The 18,838-nt window shown below is 39.8% G+C and overlaps 1 long non-coding RNA gene across 1 annotated transcript; it reads left to right on the top strand.

Moving 5' to 3' along the window:
• The first annotated feature begins 351 nt into the window (after positions 1–351).
• On the top strand, positions 352–14,677 carry LOC109626209 (uncharacterized). The gene is made up of 3 exons (XR_002202514.2): positions 352–370; positions 2,928–3,025; positions 14,217–14,677. It is a non-coding gene; the product is annotated as an uncharacterized lncRNA (long non-coding RNA).
• Positions 14,678–18,838: the final 4,161 nt, after the last annotated feature.

The following is an 18,838-nucleotide window of genomic DNA, read 5'->3' on the forward strand; positions in this document are numbered from 1 at the left end:
CAACAACCCAGAGTTTATGGCTGTGTTTGTTTTGTATTTCTTATTCTATCATTGTGGGAAGCACAACACCAGTGTAACGTTCTCCCCTTGGGAAGTCTGACCAGAGTGGCCTCACAGTCGTAGGAGGCAGAGTCAGTAACAGTAGAAAATATGTTCAAATAAAAGAACAATTTAACAGTTAAGTCAACTTAACAGAATAAAACTACTCTTTACTCAACATACATAAAACTACAGTGGCTAGCACCACCCACCCCTGCCCTCACACTTGGTTGCTCCCTGTGACATCACTGCTGATGTCATCCAGGACATAAATAGAGGAAGTGTTCAGCCTCCTCCTCTTTTTTTGTTCCTGGAGCACATGGCATCTAAGGTGAGCACCGAAGAAATTAAGATTATTATCTTGTGAAAAATCAAAGTGAACCAAAAACTATAAATGAAACTTTACTCAAAAGCAAACAACACAATAACATCATGTGTTTCCAAGCTACAGCTCAACAATATGGTTAAAACAAACAAGTTAGAAGTTTCGTTAAATTATTTGTGGTGTGATGAGAGGAAAAAGGGACAAAAGATTTCCCAGACTATGTCACACCATCTCATGAGAGTTTATGAGATGGGTGTTTTGTAGCAGAGACAGTGCACAGACAGTTTGATGCCTGATTTACAGGATATGTAGATATGCTGTGTAAAACATTATATGATTTACTTTTTATACCATAATGATATCAATTATATACTCAATTAGAGAAATTCTAATGACATTTACTGCAACATTCAGTTTGCTGTGTTTTATAATTCCCGGTGGCATCATCATTAACAACATGAGTGGGTGGTAGGAAAAGGTTAGAGGAACAGTTTTCTTGCCAAAGTCGTTTCCTATTGTGGATTAATTTGAAGTCCTTCCCTTTGCATACTGACTGCAACTGCAGACTGTTTTAATGTTGTTATAATTACTTTTATTGTTTTCCTTTTTTATTTTTTGGTTTACATTGTCTGCCCGGTTACCACGCGTGTTGAGACTTGCCCTGCAGGGTGTGAAGACAGTGTTTCCCTGGTGTCCTGTCTGACCTGCAGGCTTGTTGGAGAGTAGCATATCTCTGTGTTTGCTTGTTATAAAGGTTATAAAGAACGCTGTGGGCATTTTCTTTCTTAATCTGTCCCATGATCTCAAAGATCAACACAGATTAAAAGGTTTTTTTACATTCTCTTTGCAATTTACACAGAATCATATCACTGCCTTTGGAAATATGTGCAAATTTAATGCAGCTGTTAAAAATGGATTTGATATCGTAGAATCAGCAGCAGTGATTGGAAATTCTGATGAGATTTCTTTTTTTCTCAGGTTGTATTTATATTTATAAGTGTTCACAAGCTCTGCCCTGTAGGCTTCCTGAATACATTAGTCATTATTATTACATATTCATATTGGGTTTTGGCTAAGTTGTTTAAAACTGCAGACAAGGGAGTTCTCTCTCTGCTGCACAAAAACGTCATACATATGAGGACAGTGTTTAAAAGAACAATAAGTGAAATCCACTGCCTCATTGCTCTTTGACATTAGTGTTGGATTTCACCAGTCAGCTGCCTTTACACTGTATTTTGGCGTAAATGCTCAGCCTGACTTCTTAAATAAATAAATTCAGGGTTAAATAAATTCAGAAATAGATTGACAATGAATAGATGCTGCAACAACTTCTCTCGTCCAGTCTGTATCCCCTCAAGGCGAAAACTTTCTCCATCCATCCAGCTTAAAAGAAGATCAAGCACATCCGACCTTGACTTGCATTATAGTCTACCAAGTTTCCATTCCTTAGTTTATTCACACAAGACTCACCATCTGATGGCTGTATACTGGGAGCTTGACCAGCCTCCACTGAAGTTATTATATATATTATATATAAGACACACTAAACGTGCTTCTTTACAAATCTTAACAAAAGTTTTCTTATTATATCTTGTATGTTTGAGACGTCTCTTCAACTCTAGTCATGGTAGTAAATAAGTTTATTTCACAAACTGTTTTCTCTTGAGGTCACAGAAAGAGCACGTTTGAACTCAAGTTTTGTTGTTTGAACTCTACACAACTTTTATTTTCAGTTTAATCATCCAACTTTTCTTCTTTTCTGCCAAAAAAATAGCCTTCAGGACTTACACATTGATTTCTCACACCGAGTGTGGCTCTGACTGCATTTTAACATTTGCCACAGTGTGGATCTGTTTGTCAGTGACACTCGATCAACATGTGGTGTCAACAACTTAACAAATTATGATGCACAAGGTGAGTGCACAACTTAAATACCCGATTCAATGAATATATTCAAATTATTTCCGGTGGCACTTGTAAAATATAGAAACCGGTTGAATAAATAGATTCATATTCTCAGTCTTGATTCCAGTGTAATGAAAGATGGCTCATTTATCTAATATTAAAAAAATGAACTAAATAACAAGGTATCTTACAATCCACAACACCATATAATAAAATGTAAATTAAATCAGTGCAGGAATTTATCATTGTCAACCTCCAGACTTATTGTCCTCGCAGACCAGATGTCACCTAACAATAAGAAAATCGATCTTCAGGGAAAGAAGTAAAAACGCCCATTTCAGTTCATAGAATTGTAGACGACTGAAAATGAAACTGAACCTCATACCCTTCGTACACTTGTGTTAATGTTACCAATCCCCAAGATAGATCATGATATCTTTAAATAAATAAATGTACTTAAAGTAATTTACAGGCATTGCATATCTCAGTAGAGCATTAGTCTTGTAGCTTCAAAATACGTTAGCTGCAGCACTTTGTGACCTCTTCTATTTGTTTTGTCTCTGAGAACTTGTGTCACGGTCCCAGCCGTCATGTTTTACTCTGTGCTCCATCCTCTGATTTGCGAGAATAATTTATACTTCCATTCTTTTTGCACCAGAGCTCCTCCTGCCTTGTTCTCCCATCTGCAAAATGCTGGATGTTAAAGGAGACAACAATACACCAACCTGCAGGACAAACCAAACAAGGGAGGAGCAGGTAGGGACAGTAGCAGAGTCTCACCTTTGGGGTTTATAAGTTGATTGTCTCCTATCTTAAGGTTAAATATATCACTTTGCAGATAAATATTAAAATAAGACATTTTTATTCATTTTTCTTCCATCTGGAAAAGGTCATCCATGCTGTTAGTGCATCTGGTTAGACACCTTCAGCTAATCCAGTCCAGTGGCAGCTATATTAAAGATTATTTTATTTTTTACTTTTAATTATATGTCTTAAATAGTGATCACTTCAAAAGCGAAACACTTCCGTTCCATATCCTCAAACTCCCCAAAATACAAACCTCTGCCTCCTTCTTGTTGTGCTGCTGTACCTGATAATTAACTTGAGAGCGATGATGGGTGCTTGAAGCCAGTATTTAATTTGAATCAGTGTTTTTTTTTACACCCTGACACTGTCAACAAGCAGCTTAGTCCATTCTCTTCTTTAAAAAGCTGTAAAAAGACTTTATTCATCAATACAGTCAATTTGGCTAAAATATGGATGGTTCTCCTTCTGGATGTGCTGAAACACTGAGGATTATTATTTTTCCACAAGGCTTCACTTGCTGATATTTTCTATGAATAGTGCCAGGTTATTGCACATGTGATAAAGTGTTTATTTACTGGTGTAGACCTTGTTTCTTTGTACTTGTAAATTGACACCTTCCTATTCCTTTGCTTCCTCTTCCTGTCCCGGTTCCATCCTCCTCACTTCCTCCTCCCTCTTCCCTTGAAGGAGCCCTTGATGATTTTCACTGCCCCTCCTTTCGTTTGACTCCTGGAGTCTTTGCTTCCTGAACCGAGTTAATTATGAGCAAATTTAGAAGGCTGGTTAGGAGTCAGGATCCACAGCTTGTTTAAAGACCCTGTGCACATAATTAATTAAAATTAAGATCAGTTAAACCTCTGCAGGACTATAAGCACTTTGAAAATTGTCCTCACACACTTATACGGTCAAACTCTAGATGACACAAGACTCTAGGTTGGGAAAGAAAAGGTTTTATAAGTCATAGTCTGCTACTGGTATCACTCAGCCTCATATATCAATGTTTCAGTGTTTACTCTCCAACTAAATCAGTTTCTGCTCTGTTTTCTTTGAGCTAGGGAACTGGGGCTTTTTTATTTACCTTGCAGGATGATCTTACCTTCCTACAATATATAGTGTTCATATAACTTTCAGTCAAGTTGTCAATCTCCAGCTTTCTGTGCACATTACAATTTTATTTGACACACACACAGACTGGTGCATCCCAAATTCACACATGCAAACTCTTAGGAGTTCATTTCCAAGCCCACCCATTCATTTTCAGGAGAATTGTTACATAAATAGTGGAATTTTCCAAATTATACTTTTCATTATCTTATATTCTCAATTCACTCGTCAAAGGTATGTCGACAGTACGACCGGCAGCTTGACTGTGGCACAGACATGGCTCCAGGCTGCCGTCCACCACTCTCTTCTCGACTGATGAAACTACCGCTGGATGGATTGTGATGAAATACTGTGCAGACATTCATGTTTCCAGGAGGATAAATCTTACAGGTTTTGGTTATCCTGTAAATTTCCCTCTATTCTTTCCTGACATTGGTCCTTTGTGGTGTGATTTGGTCAGTTGCAAACGACTGCATAACAGTGATAACACCAACATGGATCAGAAGAATCATAGTTATTTGTAAATACACAATGTGAGGGCACATTTATAATCCTTTTTTCTACCACTCATGTAAAGACTGTGATCTCTACTCCGCCTTCTCTGGCCCTCACTTTACTAACAATGCGAGCAGGTAGCTTCAGGGTCCTGCCCTTCATGGTCTCTCTACACGAGCAGTTAAGGTGCTGTGGCAAAGAGCAGCCGGTTCTAAAAACATTTTATTCTGCACTATCGCTTTTGAAAGCAAATGTGGATCCACGGTAACCTGCTGGAGCTGAAATATTCTCAAAGCTAAAGGCAGCGTTTTCTATCACGCTCAGTTTGAACTTTGAGTTTGAGGAGCAAACTTTAGTCAAGTAAGAGGTTACCACTTTAAGGAAATACTTCAGAACAACATCAGCCCGATAAAGGTTCAGTCCAAGAGACACTGAGATCAGGATTGGAAATGAGTGGTCATTTTTTTTCATTGTGGAGTGAAATGTTGGCAGTCGATGTAAGAGCTAAATGGGGACGAGGGGCGGATGAGAAGTTGCTCAGCATGAGGAACAAGAGTTTCTTCCAAAACTAAATAAGTGAAAATATATTTACACACAGCAGCAGTAAAGTTACATCCTCACTTTGTAACAACATAATCAATAACAGAACCCTGATGCAGTCCTATTGGCCCAGCAAGCCGTCTTTCTTAGCCATTGATCCGAGATCTATGAGGTCTGTGATGTTTATGTCCTCGTTAAAATGTCCTGGCTGTAGAAAGCAGAGGGTAGATATCCAATAAATCTCTCTTTCTTAGCTTGCTTTTTATTCTTTTACTCTCTGTCCCAGTTTGGCTGCAGTGAAAGGAAACAGTCGTTCATTTAAAGCACATTTACTGCATTTACTTCTCTTGTGTAGATCAGCATTGATAGCTTTTTACATTTTTCTGCCTCTAAGGTTCCAGTTTTACACTTGAAAGACACCGGTTGGAAGAAATATGGCAGAAAACTATATGTGATTAGTGCAGAATGAACCAGAACTGTGTCCTTATTCTGACCTGAAGAAGACCGAGACAGGCAGTTGGTTTGTTTACCTTGTCTAATGCATGCTAACAAAATTAAAGCCCATAGTTTGTTCTTACGTACAGCCTATTACTACCATAGAATTTGACTGACAATGCATTTCAGATTCCTCCCACTATCCAAAGATGAGGCTCAAATATCCCAGATGCGATCATTGCCAACTTGTGCCTTTTGAGCCAGAGTCTGAGTCTCAATCATGAAGTTTCACCCAGTTTTAAAGTGTCAAATAACTGATTAAAACCAGGAACATTTGCATTTGGACAAACATCGGTGATAAGAACCACCTAAAATTACAGAAACCATATTTAATCAAATATCCATCCACCCTGACTTCATGTTTGGCACCATTCACGAACATGGAGGAGGCAGGATTTATGACATATACTGCAACCAGCCACCAGGTGGTGATCAAGAACTTTTTGGTTTCACTTTTAGAGAACCATCATGTTGCACGTCTGCACTATCAAACCCGTAGTTACATTTAGTTGGTTCTTAGTTAGTCATTAGTTTTGTTGGCATCAAATACGCCTGGAACATCTTGACTCTCTAACCAGGATGGGATCTGTATGTTCATATGTGAGGGTCGAGACAAGTGCTCATGTGGAATCATCTTCTGAAGGCTTTACATTGTCATAACAAGCCAATTCATGTCCCACTCAAGATGCTTGTTGAACCTCCCATCGTCACTATCACACCTGCTACCAACACTGGGGAAATTAAATGCAAATCACACCCAGGTCCAGTCTCGTGGTTTGTTTGAATTCAGATTTCAGATAATCTCACAGACACAACATTTGTTAACTTGGGACATATTTCCTGTTTGTGTCTTGGAGGGGAACTTATCCCTCTAACGCTCAAAACCATCTAATCACTGTGGAGCCTTTTGACTACCTTTGATTTCCAGCTGACATCTTTACCTCCTTCTTCCAGTCTGTGTCTCTCTACCCTCTCGCTCTCTTTTTGTATTCCCTCCAGTGCAGATAAAGATCCCAGCGACAGACGCCTGGAGATGAGCAGTTCTTGTGCAGAAACAGCCTATTACAAGTCATTTATCACACAGTGTCACTGATTCCTTGCTCGCCCTGTCACTCTGAGCCCCAGACGAGTTGACACATACACACACACACACACACACACACACACACACACACACACACACACACACACACATACACACTCACACACTTGCAAGCAATTTGCTTTGAAACACAGACTCCACTTCTGCTGGATTTGCGAATTAAATTTTTATGATCTCTCTTGTGAGAGAGCTAAATCAAATAATCCTGTGTCAGCCTCTCCAAGAACCTGTGAGAAGTTATTATTCTGAGTCAAAGTCGGGCAAAACTGCTCATTCAGAAAAGTCTTGGTCCTGGTGCGTGGATTACAGTCATCACATTTATCACATTTCTAAAAGGCTCAAATGAAATTACGATGATTGAGTGATGGTTAGCTCCGTAATAACGGTGCACACCTTGAGCACTCACTTATAATGGAATAATTTAAAAGTGAGAGAGGGCTTGATCTGAAAGCTCCTTCCCATTCAGATTCATATTAATTATTCAGTTGTTTTTCCCCTTGGAAATAAGAAAGCAATATAATCAAAGCATGCACAGATTTGCTTTATTTATTATTGGAGCCCCTGTCCTCACTCTCTACCAGTACTCTTTCCCTGCACGTCTTCCCACCCACTTGGTCTCCTCATTTATTTCTTCATATTGCTTCATATTTCTTCAGTTGTTTCCTCTCTCGTGTTCGACTCCCCCTCCTCCGTGCACTTTAGATGTAATTGAACTATCATCAGCGCTCAGCTCAGTTCACATATTTATAATGGGCGACGTCTTCCTCCGGTTTCAATTACATCTCTGGCGCCGACTCTTTTTCTTAGGGGATAAAAGGGGGAAAAAACAACAAAGGCAACTATTTAAAATGTTGTTTACATTTTTGCAAATCAAGCAGGGCCCCTCATAAATATATTCAGCAGAGCCTCCGGGGCCACTACAGCATCACAGTCACTCGGCTCTCCAGAGTTGCACTGCTGATAATTGCCGCTGTCACCATGCCGAGCAGGATCAGATAATAAACGTTTCCGATGCCAGGGAAGAAAAGCATCTCAAATCAACACAACGGCAAATTTCATCACCGGTTTCAAATTAGAGTAAAGCTCAAATGAACATCATCAGAAAGACAATCAGCATCACGGACTACAATACAACTCAGCACTGCTTTTAATTTCCTCCTCAGTCCCTCTCCTTTATCCCTCCAACCTTTTTTTCCCATGATGCATACCACCCGGCCATTATGCAGTCATATCAGAGAGGATGTGGGCTGTATTGAAGTGATACTCTCTGCTCAGGTGCATGATAAACACAAATTGAAATCTGGAACAACGTCTTAACAACCTCTGCATGGTATTATTTATATAGCACAGGTGGTGATATAGTCTTGACAAACTGGATTCTGGTTCAAAACACTCCCTTTTTGCATTTGTGATGAGAACCATGACAAAAACAAACGGCAATTTTCTGTCTTTGGGTGATGTTTTCATGTTACCGAGTGAACCTCATGTCCACACTAAGCCGTCCGCTCCATTTTTGCATAAGCCACTAGTGAAAAACAAATGTGTGTATTCTGTGTGTTTATGAGACAGTTCAAACTCTGACTGAACTCACATCAAACTCTCCCAAGTTTCTCCTTTTTTCTCGTCTCTTTACTTTTAAGAAGTAGATTTTAAAAACCTGAAGAAGCCCTGCGTGAGTGTGTGAATGGGTGAATGTGACTCATACCTTAAAGCACTCAGAGTAATTGTTCAGAGTAGAGAAACATTAAATGAATGCAGAGCATGAACCATCATTTCCACAGCAGTTTGCATCCATTAGCACCCACTTGTGACTTTTCTTCAACTTTGCATGTTTTTACACTGGAAGAGACTCTACAGGCAATACCATGAATTCATGTGTGATATGAGTTAAATCATGCCAACAGAAATAATACAGAAACTACATTTGTCACAGGTCAAAAGCTTTAAATAATTTCTGAGTTTTGCTACCGACAGTTATTACTCCTTGGCTTTTTGCAGCACAAGAGTGCAGCAGATTAATCTTTGACAGCTTTTACAATGCTGTTCATAAACTCAAATCCCATTCTGTCGCAGTACATATATTTGCCAGCATGTCGAATGTATTTCTTCATTATTAATGTACCTGCTTGACATTTCCGTGTAGCCACTTTTCCCCTGTAAGATTATAATCAAGCATGACAAAAGGGGCGGAAAGGTCAAAGTGACAGACTCCAGCTTAGAATGAAATAACAGTTGTCAAGTTCATCTTGTTTTTATGGACGAGAGGAGGAACTGATTGTTGAAAGAAACAAATTACACTGCATGTTGAATAGATGATTCAATCAATCTTTATGTCTTGAAAGGTTTATGGGAGATTTAATGCAAAAGTCATTTGGTTTCATTAGGTGTGAGTTAATGTTAACGAGTCAGGACCACAGTTATTGTTTTAAATTGACATTTCTCTTAATAATGTATTTAAAATGTTATTTCCACACCTACGAAACATAAATAAAAGGTAATGACTGTTATTGCCAAAAGATAAGAAAAAACAATTGCTTTGCAATCTAGGTTATGACTGTTGCATGCTATGCTCTGCATAGTTAGTTCATCTGTGGCTCAGGAGGAGCAGTGGGTTATCCACTGATAGAGGGCTGGTGGTTCGATCTCCAGCATCTCGCTTCTGCATATTGAATTGTCTGATTCTAAGAACTGAGCCCCAAATTCTTCTTGAGGGTCAAACCAGCACCTTAAAACCTACCAACGTTTTACTGTTGTTTTTCTCAGTTTAGATTGATAGTCAGTTTGTCACAGGTCCCATCTGATTGTGCACACAGACAGAAAAGCGTTGGTTGACAGCATATTAATTACTGTGTTTACCGTGACTGATGTTGTTTGGTTTTGTGAAAGATAAGACACCATCGATGTTGTGGCAAGTGACACAAATACCTTTCAACACTTTAACCAACAATCTCTGCAGCAACAGTTCTCACAGTGCTGAAACACTTCTATTAACAACTAGAGCCCAGATATTGGACATAAAACCCAATAATCCTGCTGCCGTCAGTCCCACACAAATGGGGGAGCAGGTGGTGGGAGGCCGGGCGGAGGAAACAGAAACAAAAGGGGGAGCGAGATGATAAAGTGGGCCACATCTAACCGGCATCGTGCTAATGTTGTTCATCAAGGGAGAAAAAAAAAAAAGCATTAAAAATTCATGATCCACTGGCGGTGCTGCAGAATGCTGCTGAGAAACTAACTGCCTCTAAAACAACACAACAGAGATTGATTAGGTGTCATCGAGGGAGCATCCACTTAAAACAACAGATGCAGAAACTGCAGCAAGAGACTCGCTGCTGTAGCCATTTTCAAACATGCTGAGATCACAGACGGTGGCACCTGACCAACCTGGCTTCAACTTACATTTTCTCAGTCACACTCTCCTCTATCGTCCTCCATCACCCCGTTTTCCCCTGTATCCCTCTGTCTTTTCAGAGGCATTGGTAACGCTGTGAGTGCGCCCCCTAATCTCTTCATCTCCTCTTCTTCACCGGTGGAACAATGTGTCCTGACAGTCGACAAGACTCAGTCCTCCCAGGGACATAAACAGCTGTGACTGGTAACCTGATTAAGAGGTTCGAGATAACATCTCATGTGGGGACTGAAAGAGAGAGGGAACAGAGAAAGAGAGATTGGAACGATAGAAAGGAGAGATAACAGCCGGAATGATGAATGACCTACAGCAGTGGTCTTTGCCTCCTGAGTCCCTGAGGGACACCTGACAGACTTTGTCTGTTGGCACGAAAGTAAACATGCTACAGTTATTTAAATACCTGCAGTATTCAAGAAAATCAGTGTTTACTTTTGATAATCAAACTCACAGACGAGCTCATATTTTAAAGTGTCGAGGATTCTTTGCATTTGGGCCATTTTGCACAATATTGTTATCAAGGATGTGCAATGAGCTGCAGTGGCCTGAAACTGGAAATGTATGGAAGCTCATTTCTGACAGTGAAAGAAAAATAGAAGTCAAAATTATGAAATAACGGGTCATGATAATGAGATAGAAAGTTGCAAAATAATAAGTAACACACAATGATGCAAAAATGGGCAGAATTATAAAATTGTAAGATAGTTACTCGAAATTATGACATAGTTAGAATTATTTTAAGTTTGTAAGTTATTATCTTTAAGATAATAAATCATTATTTTGAGATAGTAGTCTAATTCATTATATTGAGTAACAGTCATTTTGAGATACTCTTTATTTTGAGGTACCAAGTTGTGTTTTTCTTTGCAATGATTTACAGGATTCCATAGATGTGCAACTAATGTAGTTGCTAGAGATTCGGGGGTTCTGCACATTAACATGAGGTCAAAACATCGTCTTACAGTTGCAAACCTTATCTCATCTCCTTCCTTCCTATTTCTCCGTCCGTCTCCCCTCCGCAGCTCCCTTAGAGATTAACCACAATCCCTCACTCCCTGCTTGGTTATCCCTTTTCTGGTCCAGGCTTTATTCTGTTCTGAAGTGTTTATTAGAGAAAAGCTTTAGAGGATAGGGGCCCTGATAAAAGATGGAGGTGGGAGACCAGTTGGAATGAAAGGTAAATCCTCTTCATTTCAGATTTATGAAGTCAACCAGGCCTGACATTTTAATTACTTAAAAAGACAAATCAAAGCAATCCGTTAGTAAATGACCGATGCATTAATAGATATAAAACGTGTAATACATTTCAAGTCTATAACGGACGACTTAGGAACTTCATTTCAGGAGGATAACATTGATGCTACAATTGTCAATTACTTAATGTATTTACGGTTAAACATCGACATAAATACCTGCAGGTATTTCTGGGTGATGCCAATACTTCAATTGGAGTTTTATCCTGAACTAGATTGGGTTTGTTTGGTCCACAGCCGCTACTTAAGCTCACTATCTTAGCTTCAAAGAAACACATCCTTCCTGACACAGCAGAAAAGACAAGACAGATATTCTCCGCAGATCCAAACAATACAAAATAAAATAACAGAGGAACACGTTCAGTAGTTTTAGAAAATGAGATTGCAGAGGAGTCTCTTTTTAAAGGACTTTTCTAAGCTGACAGACTCTATTGAGAAATCCCTAAACTGAGGCCACTCTCAGATGGCTGTCTGAGCCTCACCTTATATGGAGCTCCTCTGCAGTTGTTTGCATCTTATACTGAAATCTCACTGATTTGAAAAGAGCTCATGTTGTCAGAAAGTATCCCGTCCATGGATTTAGCAACTGTCTGTACAAGTAGTGACTAGACCATAGCCTTTACGTCAAGGGGACATTGTTTCGTCAAAACAATGGTTTCCTATCTTATTATCCCCATTTAGCTGAAACCCTGCTGTTCGTTATACATTTGTATTTCCAACATTGAAGCTAAGCCCTAAGTAGATATTTGTATGATGAATGTATATTTGCTATTAAGCTGCACAGAAATAATAATAATATATTGATAGGCACGGTTTAAAGTGGTATCTCATGTTCACTGTCTCTAAATAAGGAGAATCCCCAGGACCCAATCCTGGGCTCCATTATTGTTTTCTTTGAAGTCAAATTTATTTTACTAATGAAAATGTCTCTTTCCTCTGTTACGCTGATGACGTCCTGCTCTACCTGCAATTCCAAACACTTGGAACCACATTCCAAAAACTATTGGATTCCCTCAGTCTAGCCAATTACAAAAATAAATCTATTGAAACTTCTTTATATATTTCTATCACTTTAGAAAAAGCTGATATATAGGTATCCATCATCTCTGGATAAGACTTCTCCAGATCTCTGTTCTCTTGGCAACAAGGTCAACAGCTACTCTACAATGCAGCAGCCTGAGAGAAGTATATTGCATTGATCCTACTTTGGCTCAGCGGCTTAAGTATATCCGAACTTTTCAAAGCCTCATACACAGTGAAGTCTTGATTTTTGACTCATTTTCATTTCTGTATTACTTCATAAGTTATCAATGTTCTGGGATGCTTTAGTTATTTATTTTCTGATATTACCATTTCATCAGTCTCATGTTTCATTCTCCGTGATCTATACTTAAATTTCTATTGTGTTCTGCAGCAGACGTGGTGCAGACCAAGTGCTATTACTTGATTTTTCAATATAGAGCAAACCATTGGCATTAACTGTCCCTCTATTCAAAAATAACCAGCCAAGATGTGCCAGACTTTTACTGGCACAGGACACCACCATGCGCTACACATTCCAAGAGCAGTCCTCTGAAGTGGCAAATCAGGATTTTTCCCTTCAGTCATGGAAGGGATTTTAACTTTCACACTTTTTGCTTGATGGTGGGCCCGATAGTTACACGCCAGCCAAAGGTAAATTATAAATTAGTCAAAGCTAATTATTTCCTTGTGTTTGCACGTGATCTCATCGGCTGTTTTTGTCCAGACCAATGTTTTTTGGCCATTGTTTTGCTTCTGCTTTGTTTCTGGTCTGACAGTTCAATCCCGCCTCTCTCATCTCCAGGTCCTCTTGTAAGCCAACTGGATCCTGTGATGGGCAGAGTGTTGTGTCGAAGTGAGACAGTAAAAGCCGAGCATGAGCGTTCAGGGTACGAGGGTTCTGTTTCTCTGCAGGCCGTCGTGTTAGATGTCCACCGACTGTCATCGCTGTTGTGAGTGTAGCAAGGATCACTAGAGAAGCAATATCAGGCCCAGGTGCAAATCACTCCACTCTGCTCTTTTTTCTAAACCATGTTATCCCCTTTTTCTACATGGGTGACATGGACCCTTGGAGCCTATGCATGAAAATCTGTTTTAAACATGCAATCTCCCTCTTCAATGTTATCCTTTCACAATTCATCCAAACAACCCGTCAGACCAAGGAGCGAAGGGTGGATAGAATCTGTGATGTGTAACTGTCAAACTTCTTTTAAGAAACATCTGATGAATCCCAGGTAAATGGCAAAAGGAAACTTTAATAAAACATCACAGGCTGAAAAGTGAAATGTATAAAAAGACTGACAGAGTTTGAACAAAGAAACAACTGCTGAACAGACTGTGAGTGACACACGAGGCATCTCAAACAACAGGTGCATTTATGAGCTGCAACAGACTGAGCGCTGACAGCAAACAACAGCCACTAATGAATGTGATGTTTCACGTGATAATTATTTACAGAGTGATTCATTTGAAAAAGGTAAGAGGTTGCCACGCGGTGACGATGCTCCAGATGTGGCAGAGATTTAGAAGCACACAAGATTCTGTCTACGATTCACATTAATCTTCTGCTTCAACACAATAAATATCAAAAAGCCGAAATGCCTCATACTCTGTATCTGCTCCAAAAGTTTTTTTGGAGCAGATACATTTTTCATTTTTTCATTCTGCAGGCTAAAAACACTCAGACAGGCTGCACACACCCTTTAAATAACTCTCCTCTGACAGGTGTCTCTGCTGCCTGACATGGAGAACGGACGATTGTTTGTTGGATGGTCAGGTTCGTTTCAGAGGCCGTCCATCTTCTGAAGCTCAGCGTCCATCCTCTCCCACCCTTAACTGATTGTGACAGCAACAATGTCTATCACTGTGACTAAAGCATTATCAAGGGACATTTGCATTTTGTCCCATCTATTACCATACCACATCTTACTGCTCCTGGGCTGCAACAAGGTAGTCACAGCATAAACCAGAAGAATTTGAAAGGTTTTAAGCTCGTCTCTATCAATACGTCTTGGTGTTGTTTTGCTGCTGATGTGTTTATCCAGTCGCATCCTTCACAATCACTTTAATTTACTGAGGATTTCATATTGTGTTTGACAGACTGGTAGGTTACTTCCAAAGATAAACTAAAGACAAAATACTAGATGTAAAAGACACAAGTAAGCCAGTAAATTTACCATTAGAACCATAACTGTTGAGGGACACAGTTTATATTAATGAAACTAAAGCAGATCAGTGCATGTGATCTGGAAAAGACTACAATTCAAACAAGATTAAAACCCAGACAAATGTCTTTATTTGAGGATATTTGTGAGGAGGAGACAAGGAAAGCAATGACTCATATATTCAAACAAACACAAACTGACTGAAAAAACGATTCAGATGCTTCATCAACTGGTGTTTGCATTTTTAGCAGGCGAGACACAGTCACCCAGAGATTTCTTAACAGAGGGAACGTTTGTGTCTGTATTTCTAATGAGACACATTCCATCTCATTTTGAAAGTGAAAATTGAAGCTATTTGGGTTCCTTAAGAACAAATATTGACTTTCACGTTCAGAGTGGCCATCAGAGCCTTTTTTTAAATCCTCCAGAAACCAAGCGAACCATGTTTGAATGTTGATGTCGAAGCAGTTTTGAAACTAATACTTACATCTCACATGGGAGGGGAGGACATCAATACTGCTAGATTAATTGCTTGAATGCTCTTTTGGATTTGAGTATTTCTAACACATGCATTCAGCGTTTCAGTTAGAGGAGCACAATTAAGATCCGTCCAACAAGCAGACATTGTGTGCAATAAGAAAATCAAAACGTACCCGATAGAGATAAAGGTGCGTGATGTCCATCTTGTAAACATCGTACTGTGCAGCTCAGAAATGCTGGAGGACTCAACTTCTTAATAACAAGATACAAGATGATGATAAGGCTGTCAAATATCCTGCAAGAACTTTTTGCTCAGATAAAGAAATAATTAAGTAGAAATTAGAAGTAGAATTAAGTCGCATGTCCTCATCTTTCTGCTGAAGCAAGAACAAACTGTCCTGTGCTCTATGTGCCACCTGTTATACAAACACCCTGTACCATAATAAACAGCTCATGACAACACAACGGAAACATAGCAGCTCAAGCAATACTGAACAGCACAACGAAAAAGTGCATGTCCGTTATTAATCCCATCTCTCTTACATTTTGGTTTCATGCCAGTGAAAACCTAAGCATTTCAATTTCACAAAGCTACAAAGGTTTCAGTGGAGCACCACCACCAATGTTATTCCTTTAGTAAAGTCATTAAAGTTCAAGAATGAACCATTCAAAGTAAATGAGGTTTGGGAGAGAAGGCTCAGCAACAAGGATTCTGCAGGTAGAATTAATGCCAGTATTGTGTTGAATGTCAGGCAATAAAGACTGAACCGTGCAGTGTGACTGCTTGAACTTGATTGGCTGTTTGTAATCCATATGGCTCTAATGATTGGAAATCATAACTGAAGTCAAAGCTATGACTTAATTAACCCTTTGCTCCATTTGTTGCTGTTCCTTCACATAATGACCTGGATGATCCACTGAAGCGGTTAATGCTGCAGACAGCCTGAAGTCCTATGGGAACCAGTTCACAATTTCAAACTGCTCTTTCCAGAAGTCACAATGGATTTGTTTGAGTGGAAACTGACGTTAGCCTAGGAGGGCTCAGGAGGGTCGTCCACTAACCAGAGGCATGATGGTTCGATCCCTGGCTCCTCCAGTCTGCATTCTACAAAGTGTTCCTGGGCAAAATTATTAAAACAATGGTCATACAGTGTATGAATGCAAACACTGGGTATAGAAGAGCTGCATTAAAGTTTGTGAGAATGATCTTTAAGTCCATTTACCATTTATAAAATTCTATTTTGTTCACTTCATTACTAAGTAACCAAGCTGCTTCTGAACTTTAAATCCCAGTCACATTAACATTTTACTACCTACAAGTCTTAAACTGACTGCAGCTGCTTCTCCCTGGGGCAAACTCTTGAATAAGACGCCTATTTTGTTTTCTGGCTTCTCGAGGAGGTGAGCCCCCCTGATTCCTACAACGTGTTGTAGAGTAAGGTGGGGGGTGGCTGTTTATATGTTACCACCAAGTGTAGGTAGGCGTGGGTTATGGGATTTGGAAGCTGTGCAGAGGGGGTTAAGTGGTTTAGAGGTAGCGCACAGCAGAGAGTTGACAGTCTTGGTTTTTTATGAGGCTGCCAGTGACATGAATTCAGAAATGTGTCTGTAAGCTTCCATTTGAAAAGGTACGGGCGGCTGCATCTGTGGACTAATGAAGTGGGGGTTTTTTTTCCTTCCAACACTTTCCCCCGACATGATTTGCTTTCACACATTTCAGCACACTGCCATCTCCATCTTTCACTGTGGGCGCTATGCAGTCAGTGTGGTTGTCCTAATCAGGTCCATGCCAAACATGCTGGACCACATCTGGTTTCTTATGGCCAATGACTGTGCTGCCAATTGTCATTTAGCTTCTTTTCATTTCCTTTGGCAAAGTTTGTGTGCCATCATCATCCGTACAGGTTGAACCAAATCTATGTTGGATAAAGAAAATGCTGTGTTGTGTAGGAAACCTAGTAATTGTCTGCATCATCTCCAGAGCCAAAGTATTTGTTGAATAAATAAAGCATTTACTAACAGCAGTGACATTTCTGGAGGTGGTGGGGGTGGATGAAGGGTGCAAAAAGTGGATGACCATCATACCAGAGCAATAAGCTTCTGTGCTTCCACAAGCTGCTTGTTGCAACTGTGCCTTTTACAGAAACTCATTAAAAATGAGAAAATGAAGGCGACTTTTTGACAACCAGCTGAATTTGATGTTTTTGACTAGGCTGGTGTGTGATGCCCTGTTGTTACATCAGTGTTGGCAAAGTGCCCCTCCATCAGCAGGGCTCCTGGGGAGTCATCTATTTTTGAGTATGTGGAAATGTCATTGGGATTTTCGCTGTTGTACACTGTGACTCCAAGTCAGACATCAGTTGATAAGCATCGTTTTTCTTTATCTTTCTTGTCCTGCCTCGAGCCAGTGCTCTGTTCCTTTAAAGGAAGTAATGAGTTACAGAATGCAGCCAAGCAGGGGGACCTGAGGAGGGTCACCAATAGTGATGCTTTGCTGCCTCTGGAGTCTGTATCTACATCTATTGACCAAGTGTTTCCCCAGTGAGGATGTTCCCATGGAAACAGACAGTAGATGTGCTACCAAAACTCACGAGCACATTTGCATTTTAGAAGAAGTTGTTCTACTGTGATTTCAGGTGACACAGTTCATGTAATCCTGCTCACAATGATTCACTGCATTGTAAAGGTTGCAATCCTCAACTTCATTTTCATACTGTACATCAGTTTATCAAGTTTCTGTTCAGGGAGTGAATGTTGATGAATTCTCTTTTCTATATATTCAAAATCCGCACCACACTCGGCCACATTCAAACTGCAGAACACAAGATGTTCAGCATCAAGGAAAATATGTTCCTGTTGAACTGCTCTAGTTTATTAAAACCTGCACTTGGATTCACGACCTGCAGCCACTGCCCTGATAACACACCCTGATGTTCTAGCTACTGTCTCTGCAGGAGCCAAATCTCTTGGTCTTTGAGCCAAAACTGTGGAAGCCAGAGACCCTGGGAGAAGAAACTGCAGCAGTGGGTGAGGGCACACTGATGGGCTTAATGAACAAGGAGCTTTGTGCTGGATCTGTAACAACAGCTCACCGACAAAGCCTCTCTGTTCCCCACAGTAGTACAACCACAGTTCAAGAGTTTTTTATAGAGAGCAGCAAAATCACAGAGGATCACTGCAGGTTCACTGTGTGTGTCTCTGACTTTGTGTGTCACAGATGTTTTAAAATATAAGGTACAGCAACTTGACTTCCATTCTTTGTTGACCTTAACCAGGACCTCAGAAGTGAAGTTGTTCTTCATTAGGACCGGGCCTTGGTCCCCATGAGGTCCACTGGTCCTGCAAAGGTCTGGAGAAGGTCCTAAGAGGTAGCAACGCACACAACCTGCTTCTATGTTTTCATGTGGATTTTGGAAACATCTGTTACTTTAATGTGTAAAGTTTATATATACAGTAATATATATATTATATACCTTCCCTGGGCAGACAATGTGTTCAATTATTCAATACTTGAAAATATGTTTTAAGGGCTGTGTGGTTGTGTGTCCTTAGGGCTTGCAAAACTTTAAAAAGTTCAATTCAAAATCTATGTTTATTGATTTTCACTGTGGTTTCAGGCCATTTTTCCAAGTTAATAATTCAACATTTTGAATAAGCACACAAAATAATTTGATGCAGCATATGTGGTTATACGGATATTTT

The sequence above is a fragment of the Paralichthys olivaceus genome, chromosome 18, assembly GCF_024713975.1.
Source record: "Paralichthys olivaceus isolate ysfri-2021 chromosome 18, ASM2471397v2, whole genome shotgun sequence".
Taxonomy (NCBI): domain Eukaryota; kingdom Metazoa; phylum Chordata; class Actinopteri; order Pleuronectiformes; family Paralichthyidae; genus Paralichthys; species Paralichthys olivaceus.